Source organism: Halyomorpha halys, unplaced genomic scaffold (genome assembly GCF_000696795.3).
Source record: "Halyomorpha halys isolate HHAL.00 unplaced genomic scaffold, Hhal_1.1 Scaffold942.1, whole genome shotgun sequence".
Classification (NCBI taxonomy): Eukaryota; Metazoa; Arthropoda; class Insecta; order Hemiptera; family Pentatomidae; genus Halyomorpha; species Halyomorpha halys.
This window is the reverse complement of record NW_027111194.1, coordinates 485,053-502,240: the sequence shown is the minus strand read 5'-3', so window position 1 is coordinate 502,240 and position 17,188 is coordinate 485,053.

Sequence of the window (17,188 nt, the reverse complement as noted above, 5' to 3'; positions counted from 1 at the left end):
TATTTAAAAGAAAATGTACATCTTAATATTCTTTTGTTAGGTTGCGTTTTTTATAAATAAAACAACTGATTCATCTAATGATTTAAAAAAATCCACAATCTACCTAAACATAAATATAAAAATCAAGACAATAATTATTATTTATTTATCCTGCTTAATGATAGAAAAATGAAACATCTATTTTTTTTAATCCTTATATATTGTTATAATATTGTTTCTAAAATATACTAATTCAAATATGGAGAAGTATAATTAAGTAATATTACCATGATAGATAAAAATCCTATTTATTGGTGGTTTATTCATTTTATAATAAACTATTTTTTATTTAAATAAATTTAGAATATTTTTCTAGTTAATTATTATGAATATTATGCTAAATGAAGATTCTCTCATTTAAATTATGTTCGAAAGTTACCATATCTTTGGCTACTATTTATTTACACGGAATATTAACTTCGGATAGGTTTAGATATAAAATGTTTTAAACTTTTTAAACCCAAAAAAATTTTATCACTTACTGATATTTCGTAAAGTAGGGAGTAAATATTATACAGACTATATTATAATTTTATTTCGATGAGGCAATAATTGAAAACTAAATTTATTCTTAACTAACATATTAAATTCATTGGAAATAAATATTTTACTTCAGGCAACTGGGGTCTAGAAGGAAAAACTTTTCACATAATATAAACCAGGAAGAATACGAAAAGTTAGAAATATGAAAGACGGGTGAGATATAAAATGAAAAATTTATTGCTAGCGCTGTAGCCTGTATTAATAAATATGCAACACCGTTTACGCCTTAAATGATTTATCTTCTAAATTTCATATGCTCATCGGCAACCCGCCGGAGCTCTCTGCTTTAAAAGTTTCTTAAAACGTGGTAACAACTTTAATCATAAAAGGGAGGCGGGGATGTCTTGCTATCGCACCAAGAAAAGGGGAAAAATAGCCCTAAAGCCCACAAAGAAGCTTTTTATCCGGTAAAAGCTCCGAGAAAATATATACCCTTACTTATCAAGCAGGGAGGGTTAAGTGGAAGGCCTCTGATACACAGAACAACCGATGGACTAGAGTTTAGTCAATGCAGAGCGTCAGGACCAAACGTTTGTACATAACTGAAAAACATATGTTTTTTAAAATTAAGTAAAACCTCCAATAATATCATATATACCACTAACATAATCCACATAAAAACGCTCTGAAACGTGTTTGACTGGTGAAAAGTTTGGAAGTGAATTAAACAATTTTAACTTGTATCATCACTATTGAATCATAAAACTGTTACACGGAAATTTTAATATCAAATGGAATTCAGGATTTTCTCGTAATGAATTTTAAAATTAAGGAAGTATGTCAGTTCTGAAACACTTCAATTACTCAATTACACAGTGTTACATTTTTTCGGTCAAGACTCCCATTGGAGTCCTATACTGCATAACCATGGTTGGGGTCAAGTTTTTCATTTTGTGGGACCGCCACTCAATAAAAAAAGTCAATGCTCCTGGCCGGATCCGAACCGGCGCCACCAACAGATCTCAAATCCGTTAGACTGCGCCTAACCATCTGAAGTACGGACGGCCCTACAGTACTGCATTATATGAAACCTTAAATTCATTAATATAATTGATTAAAAAATAATGGTGACAAATTCTATTCAGCAACATGAGTACATAGCACATTTCATTAAAAAAATATTGTCTAACTTTACATCGGATATAATACTTTACATATACGTTACAACCTTAATATATCAAATTAAAAAACTTTAAGCTGAGTGTTTGTTAATATATCAAATTCAAAAACCTTTTTAGCGCACTTGCCCAACCTTACCAGTGATGCGGCGAGAGGGATGTACTGGGATCTTATGAGCTCTACTCTACCCCTCACACGTGGAGGATAGAGTGGACTCAGGGATCCTCAGGTCGATTGTGTAAATATTGTATATAGGAGTGTAAATGTGACTACAAATTCTTTTATTTTAGTTTTTTTTTTTATGCACATAGTTTGATTATGTTAATTTTTTTTATCCTTCTGTTTGTATATGTTTTAAGAGAGATTTTATTTATTTGTATATACCCTTTATTTCATTCTTATTTTAATTTATTTTAGTAAGAATGTGATCATTCATCACTTCACAGATTGTAATATCTATCAATAAATAAAGTTTAAAATAAAAAATAAAAAAAAACTTTCTATTCGCTGTGAAACTTTAAAATGTTCATACCTACCCTGAACGGACAAAAGATCACTGGTAACAATTTAAATCATAGTCAAATATTTACTACAATAGAATCTTAAAAATGTCTTTCTTATGGTAGTATACAGTGAGAATAAAAAAAAAAATTCTTTTGTCTTGATATTGATTCTACGTTAATTTCAGCTTAGTGAAAATCAGCAATAAAAAAAAAGTTGACCTTAGTTACTTAATTATTATAAATAAATAATATATATTATTTTTATTTGCTATCAATAAAGTCAATCGTTAAAAAAATCATGAAATTGCTTTTTATGACTAGCACTCTGAGTTTTCTCTTAATTAGATTTTTCTGGCTTTATCAGATTGTAATCCGTGCTTTGAGAGGTCACTTTAAATGTAGTAAACCACAATAATGAACTGGTAAATACTACAGTGAAGTACACAACTGACAACTATGCAACCATACAGAATCGTGTAACAACACTTAATTTCTGTGTATTTTTTAAAAATTTGATTGATGTTCTATGAATTTTATCATCTTGTTTTACAACCAGTGTTTCTTGTATTACTAAATTTAATTCTTTTTTTTTCATTCATCTATTTGAAATTTCTTTCGTATAACTCTATCAGTAATGAAACATTAAATTTCTTATATACCATTTATTTTATTTATTATTATCACTATTAATAAATATCGAAGAATTCCTGTAGCTGTGTGTGAAACATCCGTACGTCTTAATTAATTAGTAAGCAATGTTTTAACAATTATAGTTAACAAAACTGGAAAATGTTGCACTATATAAATTATGTAATTGTCGTAAGAAAATTCAGTGACTAATTATTGCGGCTCAAAATAATTGATTTTATTAAATAAAGGACATTAATAAAAAATATTTATATGTATCTTTATAAAATTAAGATCATTTACTAGTTTTCTACTCAACGAAAACAAAAAAATATTTTTTTTTTTAAATTTAAGAAAATGTTCGGTGTCATTGGCAGTTACAGAATTGCTGTGAAATATTGGGAAGGTCTATAAAAAAACTAAATCCATTGAAAAATAAAATAAAATAAAGTATCGAGCTGTAAAAACTAATATCAAACGCCTCACAGAAATAGAAGCCTGAATGTCTCAAAGGCCATGTGAACCATAACTTTGAACGCAGTGACATGGGGGATTACTTCGTTGGAAGAAGAAAGTTTTACCCACGGGGTCTATTATCGTTACAAATTTAACTCCCCGTCTACGCCTTGATAGAAAAAAACACTTTGTAATAGTTATCAACTACAAATGCAGTCCCTTGTCGGCTATAGTCACATTTGAATGTGTTTTTTTTCCCCTAATCATTAATTATCAGTTACTAGGCTTTATAGTAACTTTTATTGCTGTTTAGTTTTTTTTAGGTGCTACTAAAAATAAATATGTATGTCTTCTCTATCTCCCCCTAGCACACAAACTGTAAGAGTTTATATAACAAACAAAGCTAGGGAGAATTTAAATATTATTTGAACATACTTAATTTAAGTGTTTGCAGAAACATAAAAGTATGAATATCAGAACCGAATATATTAAACTATAGAGTTCAGACGGCTTCACAGCCCATGTAATCTCCTCTACTCAAGAAATATATTTGAGATGAGAACATCAGGTTGAATGAAATGGCTGAATAAAAATTTTGGAGGAATTATAAAAAAAATTATTTCTAATCCTGTCAGACGAGCTGTTTTAGGGGTTGGGTGAAGCATTGATAAGAAGATTGTGCAATATCCTATCTTAAGGATATGGGTTTTGATGAGATTTAGCAAGAGGTATGTAAGCAAGGTTTTTTGATACTGAACCTCCAAATTCCCAAAGCCCTTATTTATTTAAGAAAAGAAGTGATTAAAAAAAAATTAATTAATTTGTATAACTTTGCAAAATTGAATAACCAAGATCATCGTCCCCTAATTATACACGTATCTTTAACTAAAACTGTATTTAATACAAAAATCCTAAAGGTATGAGAACTAGAAATGTTTCAATATTTTAGAGAAATCAAACATTATATTTTAAAATCCAGATCGTTGTGTTTTAATGTATTTTCGTTTTATTTCCTATTTTTAATTTTCTTAAAACGGTTGGGATGCCAGTGAATGAATGCAGATTTTTATCTCCTTCCTTCCCAGAAAGTTTTTTACTGAATCACCAAACATGCCTCGAGATCAATATATACAATTTATGTGCCTCTTTCGTTTAATTATTTCCCTTAAGGCGCTTTCTGAATTTTTTCCATTTCAGATTTATTAATGTTCAATTACCAGACTTGAAGAATCCGACGAACTTTCAGCGTTCTTTTTTTAAAGAAAATATGTGCTGCATTTTCAGTTCCATAATTACAAAGCACCACGTAATTTTAATTTTCACGTAGAATCTAAATTTCCCTTTCACTTTAATAATTTATTTGTATTGTAATAATGACTTTCATTGCTCTTTCAACGGTCTTATACTTTAGTACCGTTTAAGAAATTGTGGAAGGTTGAAAAGAACTTTTCATTTCTTCTTTTTTTCTTGTTTATTCTATTATTTTTATCAAGCTGGGGCAAAATGATTGCAAAGGAAGAATGTTTTTTTTAAATATTTTTTTTTTCATTTATCAGAGATAGAATAATCCTCTTTCTTTCTCATTAAGTTTAAAAGGAGAAATTTGGTATTTAATTTTTAATTTTACACATCTTGAGATCCTTTGAATCAGAAATAATGAAGGCAAACTCGATAAATTGATTCGGTTTTCCTGATACGAAATTTAATAAGAATTCCTTGTAATAATTAAACTTCAAAACTGTTACAGTATTTATTACCTCGAAAATATCTTGAAAGCCAAATTAAGTGGGTCGAGATCCTTGAAAAATAAACTGTTTTTTTTCCCTACGCCACAGGAAGTGGGAAACTATTAGAAGTAATCAATAGCTTATACTTTATAGCTATTACTTGATTTGAAGAATCATTTATATTTTATTTTTTTATCATTTATGGAAAATCTATAACAGAAAACGTTACAACTGGTTGCAGTTAATTTTTTGTTTTTGGAATAAAGAACACTCGGATGTAATATTGATGATGATTTTTTTTAAATTTATTACTATTTAGAAATGTACATACATGATACAGAACACATACATACATTTAGTAAATTTGATTTTAGTTCATATTGGAGTGATACAGGCGTATAGGGAAACTACCCATTGGTAGCACTCTAATGACGTTTTTACATTAGCACATCTCGTTGCCATCTTATTTTCAGGCGCCTTGGAGGATTGTCTAGAATGGCAGAGGAAGCAAGGTTAGAAACTAGTGGGTTTGGGTCGTTTGGGAATTTATAATGGAAGGAATGATATCGACTATTGGTTCGACCTTCATCGGTTACATATGGAGTATTTAGGTCTTTATGGATGATTTGATTCGTGACAAAGTAAGGAGCATTTATGATTTCATGAAGGATAAAGAGGCATTCCCTGGATTAAAGGAGCCCCAAAGCTCAACTCCGTATGTCCAGATACGCCTTATAGTTGTCATGTAGTTCAGTCTTTTGTAATGAATTGGAAGTAATGGATAAATTGGCTGTAACAGTTGAAATCGACGTGTGGTTTCTTGTCTTTTCAATCTTGTGTCGGGATTCCCAGGTTAGTCATTTGCCTACATGTAGTCGAAGGTAACGGATCTGTTCTACAGGGGTCAGGACAACATTATTTAAGTATACTGCAGTGCAGTCGGTAGGTTTACGGCGAAGAATAAAGGTGATTTGATGCGATTTGTTGGGATTTATTTTGATCCTCCAATTACAGCACCATTCTTCGAGAGTTGCGATATGGGATCAGAAAGTTTTAGGTGCAATTAAAGGGTTATTGTTGACTGCAAGAACACATGTGTAAGTAGTGAGGATAGTGTTAGGATTGTTTGGTATGTCAGCTGAATAGACTATGTGTCTTGTGGGACCGACGATACTACCTTGAGGAACACCAGCGGACTGAGAGAAGAGGAATGAATAGTGTCCAATAGTATAATAGGATTATATGATTGGAATCAAGGATGGGGTATAGGCGTTTTAAAATTATTTTTTCGAGGATTTTGCGCATGATAGGTAATAGAGAGATAGGCCGGTAGGAGGATGGGTATTCGGATGGATTTTGGGGTTAAGGCATCATTTTGACTATAGATAATTTCCATGATGATGAATGAATTTAATACACATTTACTTCATTGATCGAAGGATAATAAAAATAATTTGCTTTTCGCCGGAGAGTCCATTATATAGATTATATAGATACTGGTGTTTTTAAGCCAGACAAGTATACTGTAGCAGTACTGTAGTATACTGTAGCACAAAAAATTAAAATGCTCGAAAATTTCTAGTTTAAATCGCTTCATCTAATATATGGTGTTTTCAATTTATATTAATTTTTTCCCTACCATAATAAACTTTTTTTTTTTTTTTTTTAAATTTAGGGAAGAAATTTTTTTACTTTTATACAATTGTTTACTATATTTTCCGTGTCTGAGAATATTTTTAAAGAAATCAAGTTTTGTGATATAGAATTTTATACAATATCTGATTATATTTGTACCAACTTGGAGTAAAGAAAATTTAATAATGTCATTTCAATTGAGATTATTGACAAATAATTAATATATGAGGCGTTGAGAGCGAAAGTGTTGTGAGCCATTGTCAAAATTAATTTTCGTTATAATATTATTATCTAATTAATTACTGAATGCATTAGTTTCCTAAACTGTCATTTGCTACTAAAATTTTTATAGAACTTTTTTTAACGTTTTTAACTCCGGGTTTAACTTATACTAATTTTTGCACTCTGCGGCTTATATGATCGTCATATTTTCGATAGGCGATCACCCATTACTTTTAATTTCAAAAATAATCCTGTTCGTAATGCTATTATTGCAAATTTTCAGTACTAGAGGTCTGCACTTAGGACGTAATTATAAAAACTAATTACCTATAAAAAAGAAGTTACTACATTACAACAATCATTACTTCACGGTTGGCACTTTATTTTAGGGCAATTGATAACGGAAGTGAGGATAGCATATGAGTGGCAATTAAGGCTGAGACGAGGAGCTGTCGAGGCTAGAAGCTGGACAATGAGCCCCAAATCGAGTCAGCATTGAAGGGGACCTTACACAACTCCACCGGTGTTCACCGCCAGTTATAAATCTTACACACAATCGACCCTCCTTACAAATCCACTCAGAGGCCTTTTCTTATTTCTGTCGCCAACATAAATAACGGCTGCTCCCGAGCGACAATATTGTTCCAACCTGCAATAATATTATGAAGCCGTCTTTATAGGCCCGTGCTATTCTCCAGATTTATTTATAATACTATCAACTTATTCTCGATATTAATTGAAACAACAGTATATCAAAAAATAATATACTTCGTATCAACTTCTTATTGATAGTGTGTAATGTTTACGTACATAGATATGATCTATATTGGTATAAATGCCTATTGAGATATCTTTTTATTCATATATTGTATGATTCCAGGTTTATTAAAATTATTAAAAGGAAATTTAATAGTATTTATTTTTAAGATCTAAAAGATAGCTTTGATGATTACAATGTTCAAATGAAAAGATTAAATATTAAATAGATATTAGAATCTTATTTTAAATTATATAACATTATTGACTCTTATCTCAAGGCAGTTTTACCAGACAATCAGAAAACAATGGCATTCAACTAAATTACTACTTTTACAAATATAATTAAGTCATTGGAAGAGCAAACTAACCAATTATATGATCTTCTTTGATGATTGATGATTCTGATGTCATCTTCTTCCTCCAAGTTTTCCGGACACATCCTATCTCCTGGCAATCCAAACAAAGAGTGCTCTTCCATCAAATATGCAATCTTGGATGACTGGTTATTCTTGATGTCTTCTTTCTAAATATCTCTCACCGAGTTGAAGAAGGGTGGTCCGCACCACCTGCTTCCAAGAGACGCCATCTCTCCTGCGCCTGAACAAGTGTCCTCATTTCCTTTGTTCCTTCTCATGCCTCGATGTTCGATCATCGATTCAAAAAATCGATTGTAGCACTCTTATTCACTTGCGATGATTAACGATGAATATACTTCATTGATAATTGTCATCGTCTTCTATATCTTCTTAGATTAATTTGTACAATAATTGTGGTAGAGAAACCAAAAAAGTTGAAAAATTTCATTCCCCCCACTCAACATAGCAGTAATTCCACAAACCATAGATGGATGCAGGCCACCATCTTGAAATATTCTAAAAGAGTTTTTTTTAATGATGAAATTGGTTAGCTTGCTTTTTGGTTTGATACAAAAAATAAATATAAGACTAAAAGCATCTATATATAGAAACAACTTTTTATTTAAAAAAGAAAAACTATATTACAATATATTTTTTTTAATTTTGCTGCCATGTACTTATATTATTCAGCAATTATTTAATTAGTATTATAATTCTATTTTTTACAGCTGTGATATTTCTTTATAATTATTATTTTTATCTTATTATTTCATTCAATATCAGGTTGTGCCAGCATGTATTAATCAGCTTTGGGCAAGCAGTAATTCCAGTAACAAATACATTTACTTTTAACAACTGATTTGAAACTATTAAAAGAAATTTTTATTAGTAATGTCAAAAAAATTATAAAATGATCCAAAAGCACAATTACTAGTTGAATTGAAGTAAACTCAATTTCATTTAATTGAATTATACTCTAATTTGCGTTTTCAATTACATTTGACTCTTATTAGTGGTCGCAATTTTTTTTTACCCAACACTGTTATTAATATTTCCCAGTAAAAAATAAAGTTGAGAGAAAAAGGATCAAAATTATTTTAAAGATACAAATAATAAATAAATGAGATTTAAGGATTAAAAACAGAAATATGGGGAGTAATCATGAGGTTTTCAAAATATAGGAGATTCTTCCAAAAAAAAACAAACTTCATTTTCGAGACCGAAATTTCGAGTGAGTGGACCATCTCTAAAACATCCCCAATTGTTCATGTGGCTTCCTCAGATCACTAAGACCAATATGACAAACGACAAGTATGACAAAATAGACCACAAATCTCTTGGATTCAAAACTTTATGATGGAGAAAATTGGTTAGCCACCGAACTTAGATGGAATACTAAGAAAACAAATGTGACTGAACTGCGAGATCTCCCAAATGGCTCCGACTCTGTTCGCAGTAATACACGTTAACAAAACTGGCGGGTGATTGATCGACCATTGGTCAAAAAATAGTGTTTTCTCATCGAACACTAATTATAATATCAATATTAATATTAATATTTTTCTATTAAATTTTTATTAATAGAAATATTTTTGTCTTCTTGGCAATGTCTTAAAAAAAAAAAAATTCCCTAAAAATATTAATTGATCAAGTCAATATTTGTAATTAGTTTGTATCATGAAATAAAAAATAACAACAATCGAATGAGAAATGGTTCATAGGTGTAGGTAGCATTTTATGATTAATAAAATCAAAATTTAATAGAAGATAGTGTACTTTCTTTTCAGGCACTATGAGGGGTTGATGTGTGTGTATGTGTGACTAGTAAAACTAAATAAATCTAGGAGTATCTTATCACTCTTATCTTTAACCAACTTCTCGAGTAAAATTATTTTATTGGTATTTTATAGGTAACGATAGTACAAACATCGCTGGTAATTGAATGGTTGAGAGAAAATTGGAAGGTTAACGAAACCGCGAATCCAGTGATTGCACTAATCTGGAGAAACTCGTCCTCTGATGTTTACCCGCGTTAAGTCTAGTATTTTACCTCCACTCCGTTTTCCTGAGGAAAAGCGATAAGCGTGAAAATTCCCTTCTGTCTCGAATATTCGGCTTTAAGTTTGGAAATGTATTCCATATTTCAGAGGCACCTTCCTTATCTATGGGTCTATAGGTATTAAACCTCTGAAAGGCGCATCAATTTTATTCAAATATCCTCCAGCATCAGTACCTTGATTCCTTTTTTGTTTATGAAGTATAATATTATACATGCAGTTAGGATTTAATATAATATAATTTTAATTTGATAGGATATATTCTTAAATTATTAAATAATAATAAATAATTTTTAAAAAGATAACATCAATCTATAACTATAAAAGGGAATGGGTCGAATCTTTGTCCACAATAATTTTTTTTAAATACTGGAACGATTTACATGCTGTTTTTTTTTTTTTTCAAAATGTTTCATCTCGCCTTGGAAAGGTTTGAAGCTACTGAAACCTCCGATTTCTCCGGTAAAAATAAGTTATGAACGAAATGAAACATTTTTGGCGTGTTGCTCAGAAATTACATATATTTTTTCTTTCACGGTTATTATATACCGATCGATTTGTCCCAATCTGAAGAATAAGAAAGAAATATTAATGATTCCATATTAATCCAAAAAAAAAAAGTATAAAAACCTAATCATGCAACAAGTGTGCATTACCCTTATAAAGTTTAAGGGTATTTCATGGAAACGTATTGGTTGGATTGATATTAGCTTAGTTAAAAATGGAATAATATAACTTAAGAAGTCCGTCATTAATGAAATCTGTGATCGTTTCCGTCTATTTAATGAAAGTTCAATATCTTAACCATACAGCACAAAAGTTTGCACAAACAAATAATAGACCAACGTGTTTATCATTGCATAATGTTTAATTTATAGTATTCGCTAAGGTGACGGTACGGTATGAAACAATTTTGAGAAAGCGTAAATTACCTGTTTATCTCACATGCTTGTAGATAACTGAATTTGTCAAATGCTGAAGACCCCTCACCCGAAAGGTTCAACATCAGTACAAGTTGTCCAATAAACCCCAAGATAAGAGAACCCTTCGACAATGCAGCCACCACTCCTTAATGTTACCGTAAAGCAGTGATTCAGCCCGGAGGATAGCCAGCCTGGGTTTTTATCTTTACAACGGGGCATAAAGATAAGGGCGCTCCGTATGAAATATTCCCACCCCTCATACGTACCGGAAAACGACTAACGACATCTCTCGGCGGAAGCGGACTATCTGTCCCCGTGGGGCGACACTTGTTCAAACTTTTAGCGGAAACCCCAAGGAAGCAGTAAATCTTAGAACGGGGAAAACAATGCGTTTATCACTGGAATATATCTGATACCTGTCTCAAGACCTCACACACTCCTCCACAAGGTGCATGTACGATGTTCGGTTCGGAATAATCCTTTATAATTTTTGTCCTCCTCTTCCCTCCCAGCCTCGTTGGAATTTTGTCCCCTGCCTGGCGGGTGATATACAGCCTTCGGGGACAAAAAACAAACATTGGAGGATTCTTATAGAGCATTTGTGTTTCATAACTGTTTGCAAACGACTAATGTTAATTCTTTCTTTATTTATTGTCTCTCCGGAACCATAAGTTAATCGCAAATGCTTCTGTTTTATTTTTTTTATTTTTAAGGTATGCGAATGTAGAACCTGCAAAGTGATCTGGGTAAACATTATGCATGGCTAATAGAGTTTATCCTTGCTTTATTTTAGTCTTGTTCCATCAATTAGTCACATAGCGTTCATTGTAAATCTTTTGAGTTAATGATGTTTCCATTACAACTTAAAACATAATCACATTCTTGGAATGCATATTATTTTTATTTTAGTACTATTAGTGTTGTATTATATCATTACACTATAATTGTTTTCATAGGGATTAAAAGACAGTTTGAAATGAATAGCATGGTTAAAAATATTATTGAAAGATTTTTTTTTTATTAGTCTTAACCTGCGTTGGTAATATTTGTTATATCCAATGCGTCCCGGAGTCCTCAAGGACTTCAAAATAAAAAAAATAAACCTAAGTTCAACTTTATATTTATAACCAGCTTAGTGATATAGAAACAGAAAAAGGATTCCTTTCATGTAAATAAATGCTTACTCCATGTTGCCATATATAAACAAATAAAAGTATGTAAGCAAATAAATGTTTGTTTAGCTACGTAGTGTAGGAGGGGAACTGTACATATTATCTTACTGGTTACGGGTTGGAACATTTTTTTTGAATTGAAATGAAATGAAAAATTTTACAACATATATTGGCAAAAAACAGTGTAGCCACATTTAATTATGACTTATATTAAAATTTTATACAAATAATTTTAGATACAATGATAAAAAAAAAAAAAACATTAAAAAACTGACTAAATACATAAAAAACAAAACAAAAAAGACGTTACTTACATCTGTACTATTATTATTTAATTAATTTTTTGCTTGTAAATATTGAGGCCAACATGAGAAAACACTGTTTTAGAAAAATATTCAGACCTGAAATCCATGACGTTATATGACTATTTGTAAATTAAAAATGTATCTGTAACGTTGTTCGAAGGAGAATAATTGTTCCCAAAAGAAAAGTAGACTCTTCACACTATAATCACCTTAACTTTTTTACATATACACCAGTATGAATTTCAAGAATTAGACCATTTTTACTACATACTTAAAATAAATTAAAAACGTTGTTCTGTGTTGATCAGTCAAATAATTAGTGCTCATACTTCTATCACATTTTCCGTGTGGCAGTTTTGGTGAAGTTTAGTTTCTAGTCTATGGTTATATATATAAAAAAAAAATTGATAGTTTTAATAATACTACAAAATTAAAAAATGTGCATGATGTAAGTTACATGATATAGATAGGGTGCAAGATAACTTATTTTCAAAATTATTTTATTAATTAATAATTATAATATAAATAAAACTTTATCATGATTAGCTTCATTACTTGATATGGTCATTAATATAAGATTGAAATTACAAGAATTTTGATTTTGATTGCACCATCATTTATTTGACCAAAACCTCGTGTTTCCAATTTATTCCAAAAAACCATCATATGGAGTTGAATTTTTTAAAAATATTTTTCTTACTATTTTTTTTTTTTTTTTTGGCATTGGAATTTTCCATACATTCAGGTATAAATTTATTTGTATCTCCATTGTTTTCACCTTGGTTGGGAGCCGAAGTTTTTCATTTTGTGGGACTCCCACTCAATGAAAAAAGACAAAGTCCCAGGTCAGATTCGAATCGGTACCGGCAATAGATCTCAGAATGGTAAGACTATGCTCAACCACTGAGCTGCGGACGGCCCTAGAGTTGAAATTTTGGTGTTCGATTTCCATTTTAATAAAATTCATAAAATTTTGATTCCAGCGATAAATGTTAATTCTCCTTATTATATCATGAAGAAAATAATCCACAAAGACCTTAATATTTCATCTTTATGTTCGAAGCATTTATTAGATTCTTTTTCAATACAAATCCTAAGCCCACATAAACCAAATAGTTTATAGCCGTTATTTCGAAAAGAATAATATGTAAATAATATGGCACTGCCTATCAAAAGGCATTATCGTACAATAATTGTAGGTAAAACCCATTTACTCATCACTACACCTTTGATAGTTTTAGATATCAATAAATAACTGGAATGATAATAAATAAGTTCAGGAAGATAAGATTTTGGTTAACAATTTTTATTGTTTATTTAGTTAGAGTTTTAGTAATAACATTCCTCAGAGAAACAGTTCTTTAGGTGTGCCCTTTCTAGATTTCCCTAAGCGTAGGTGTTAATGCTGCCGTTTAAGTCACCGCAAATTATCTAACAGAGCCAGCTTTTGAGTGGGATTATGGCAATATATAACTTCACAGTGCCTAATCCCGAACAGATTACCATATGCTTTTTCTGTGTAATTTACTCACATTTATAGTCTGTTGCTTAAGTTCAATATTTTTGACAGAGATTCTAGACAATAACAGAATAAGTATTTGTTTAAAATCTATTTCTTGACAAATCTACACGAATTTTTGGCTTTAAATTAATCTTTTTCTTGAAATAATTTATATCTCATTTACACAACTTTCTGCAAGAATTTATATATGAGAACCTTATATAAATAGGTGTTTATGTATCTTAATTTTAAATGGTTTAATGTTTGTTTAATGATAGGGATATAAAAATATGACTTCTGTGATTGATGATTTAAATTGTATCCGAATAACTTTATTATTATTATTATTATTTTGGATATTTTATTTACTTCTGACCGTTTCTCATTGAAAATTAAAATACGGTACTTTCCAGTTATCGATCCCTTTTCTTGCTTACGGGAACAATATTTTTTGACAAGTGATGTATCAAAAGAAAGGGGTTTTTATGGAAAAGTGATGAATCCGATTCTTAAATCTTTACTTGAACTTAAAAAAACGTTTTAAAATAATAAAAAAAAATATTATTTTCAAATAAACCCGATTACGGCAGTAACCCTGGAATATTATTGCATATCTCCTTAAACACATTGGTGAATTGTTAGCGGTGTTTTCTCTAAAAAAAAAATAATAAATAAAAAAAACTTGATATATAATATAATAAATAAAAAAATTGGTATGGCAGTAGGGTGTCTACCATATCTGAATGGCTTTTCTAAAACACATTAACACACTTTCTTTGACTTTACACGCGCAGAAGAGCTTTCTGTATTGTGAAATTTACAGTTACTTGGGTATGAATATTCTTTCAAAGAGCCGTTCCGTTTTAATGAAGGCACCCCACTAATATTCCAACTGTAATTATTTTGTATATACAACATCTCTAAAAATTCAGTAATATGTTAAAAGAAATTCTTAGAAAAAGTAGGAGGACAGCTTTATTTATTTAATTTTTAAACTAAACTATTTCTTAATATGACGTTTTGTTTTATGATTTTGGTATCGATACTCCAGTTTCAGTATCGTATCGAAGGGATTTATCGCTTTGGTGGTATCACAAGCGACTTTAAATCCCAAAGGTACTCATTCATACGTCTCCGATAATATCAATTAGTTCAAAAATGTAAATAATGAGTAGTTAGGTTAGGTTTGTACTTACTACTGCTCTATTTATCTATTGTTCTGATGGGAATTTGAAAATATAAGTTATAAAGATAAATGGAATTTGGTCGGGGTGCGGTCAATTAAAACTCAAATAGTAAATTGGTGAATTACGTATTGTAATAAAATAGTACACCAATTTACTATTTGAGTTTTAATTGACCGCACCCGGACCAAATTCCATTTATTGCTACACACGGTCAATCAGCAATCTTCCAATAAGTCATAAAGGATTCATTGTACGATTCGATGGAGTTATGGAACAACTGATTGTAAACACTTGTGTTATTTAGCAAATTACATACTTGTAATCGACTGTCATGTTCATGTCGACTTCAAAAAAAGAGTTTTTTTTATTTTCATTTAATTTGCTTATATTTTATCTGAATGATTTTATCCGACTGAACTGAACCTATATAATGTCCTTGGACGGAGATCGAGTAAGATCTCTTAAGCGTACTGTATTTCTTGAGCAATTATTGATGACAGTTATCATCATAAAAAAAGTTTTAAAAAATGAAATAAAACTATATATAATGTAGAAAACAATAATATAACTGTTGGTTTTTATTACAAAACAACTGTCAATTTTGCGTGTTGAAGAGAAAAACTTCTTGTATTGTCTTTTTAAGTGTAAGTTAAACATAGCACATATAGCACTAAATATTTAAATTTTAATGCTAGATCCTTTTTTATCTTCTGAACCAGTACTACTATGGAGTAACATAATGGTGGTGATTATTTATTGTAATAGTAATTTCTATTGGGTCCTAAGTTTTAAAAAATATCATTTTAATTTTAAGAAAAGGTATAAAACTTTATTCTTCCAAGTAAAATTTTTTTCGAAAATGTCAACTCAAAATTAACCCATAAAGTGCATTTTCAGTTTAAACTAGTCATGAATATGAAGTTTCTGCACTCAGTAACTAAGTGAATTATAATTATTAAAAAATAATAAATTTCTATGAGAATGACTTACACCACTTTTGCTCTCTAAGGCTCATTTATTAATATAGTTTATTTATTTTTTAAATTTTAAAACATTTCTTTTGTTTACCAGTATCTCTAGTGACTATGTAACAAACAGTTTATTAGTTCAGTAGCTTCTGTATTTTTTTTTTCTTACTATTATTTTGAACAAGTTCCTACCAGTGAGTAAAATAAAATTGGGGTAATGTAATCCATGTTAAACATGAAGACGTGATATTTCCTCGTCTGCTTTGCTCTGCTCGCGGGTACATGGGAACTTCCTACTTTTCTTCATCACTATGTACTTTACTCGTTGAGGAGTTCGTGACGAACATTTCGAGGTCAAGTTTATTCCACTGGGAAAAGGGAGTTTTTATAGATTTATGACGGTAATGTAATACATGTAAACAACAAAACCTGACATTCGTCTGTATCAAGACCTCTATCAGCTCTATCTTATGTTGTTAATGATAAAAATATATATAAATACAATTACATTTTTTTTTTCTTGTCATCATCAGAAAGAAAATGGAATGAAAATGAACTTATATTAATTTAATTTAAGTCTTTTTATTCAGTGCTGTATGAAGTACAATTTTTCAAGGTTTAGAGAATGCTAACATATGACAGTTTGAACTCTCATTTATTTTGAAATGTAACTAAGTGGAACTTTATTTCAGTGATGAGAACTTAATAATTAATAATTGATGATACGAAGCAGCTTCTAGTCCTCTTCAATGAAGGATTCAATTTGATTTTGATTTTGAATAAATACTTTGTTCCACTAAATTTTTGTTTAAATCAAATAGCTTGTCCTTATACCTTCAGGACCGCTATTGTCTATATTTATACTACAGTTAAGTTATTTAATGGTTTTAGTACTGTCGGTAAGACTCTAATTGCTTTTAGTAACTACGGTGATGTTGAGAAATGTCTGACAATGATTCTGTGGTCTTGTTTCGCAGCTGTGTGGTCATACGTCTGTTGAAATTTTATTCAACTAAAATTACTATGTATTAATTCGGAATTTATTATCATGGTTTATGGTCTATTCTATTTTTTTTCTTTAACTTATCA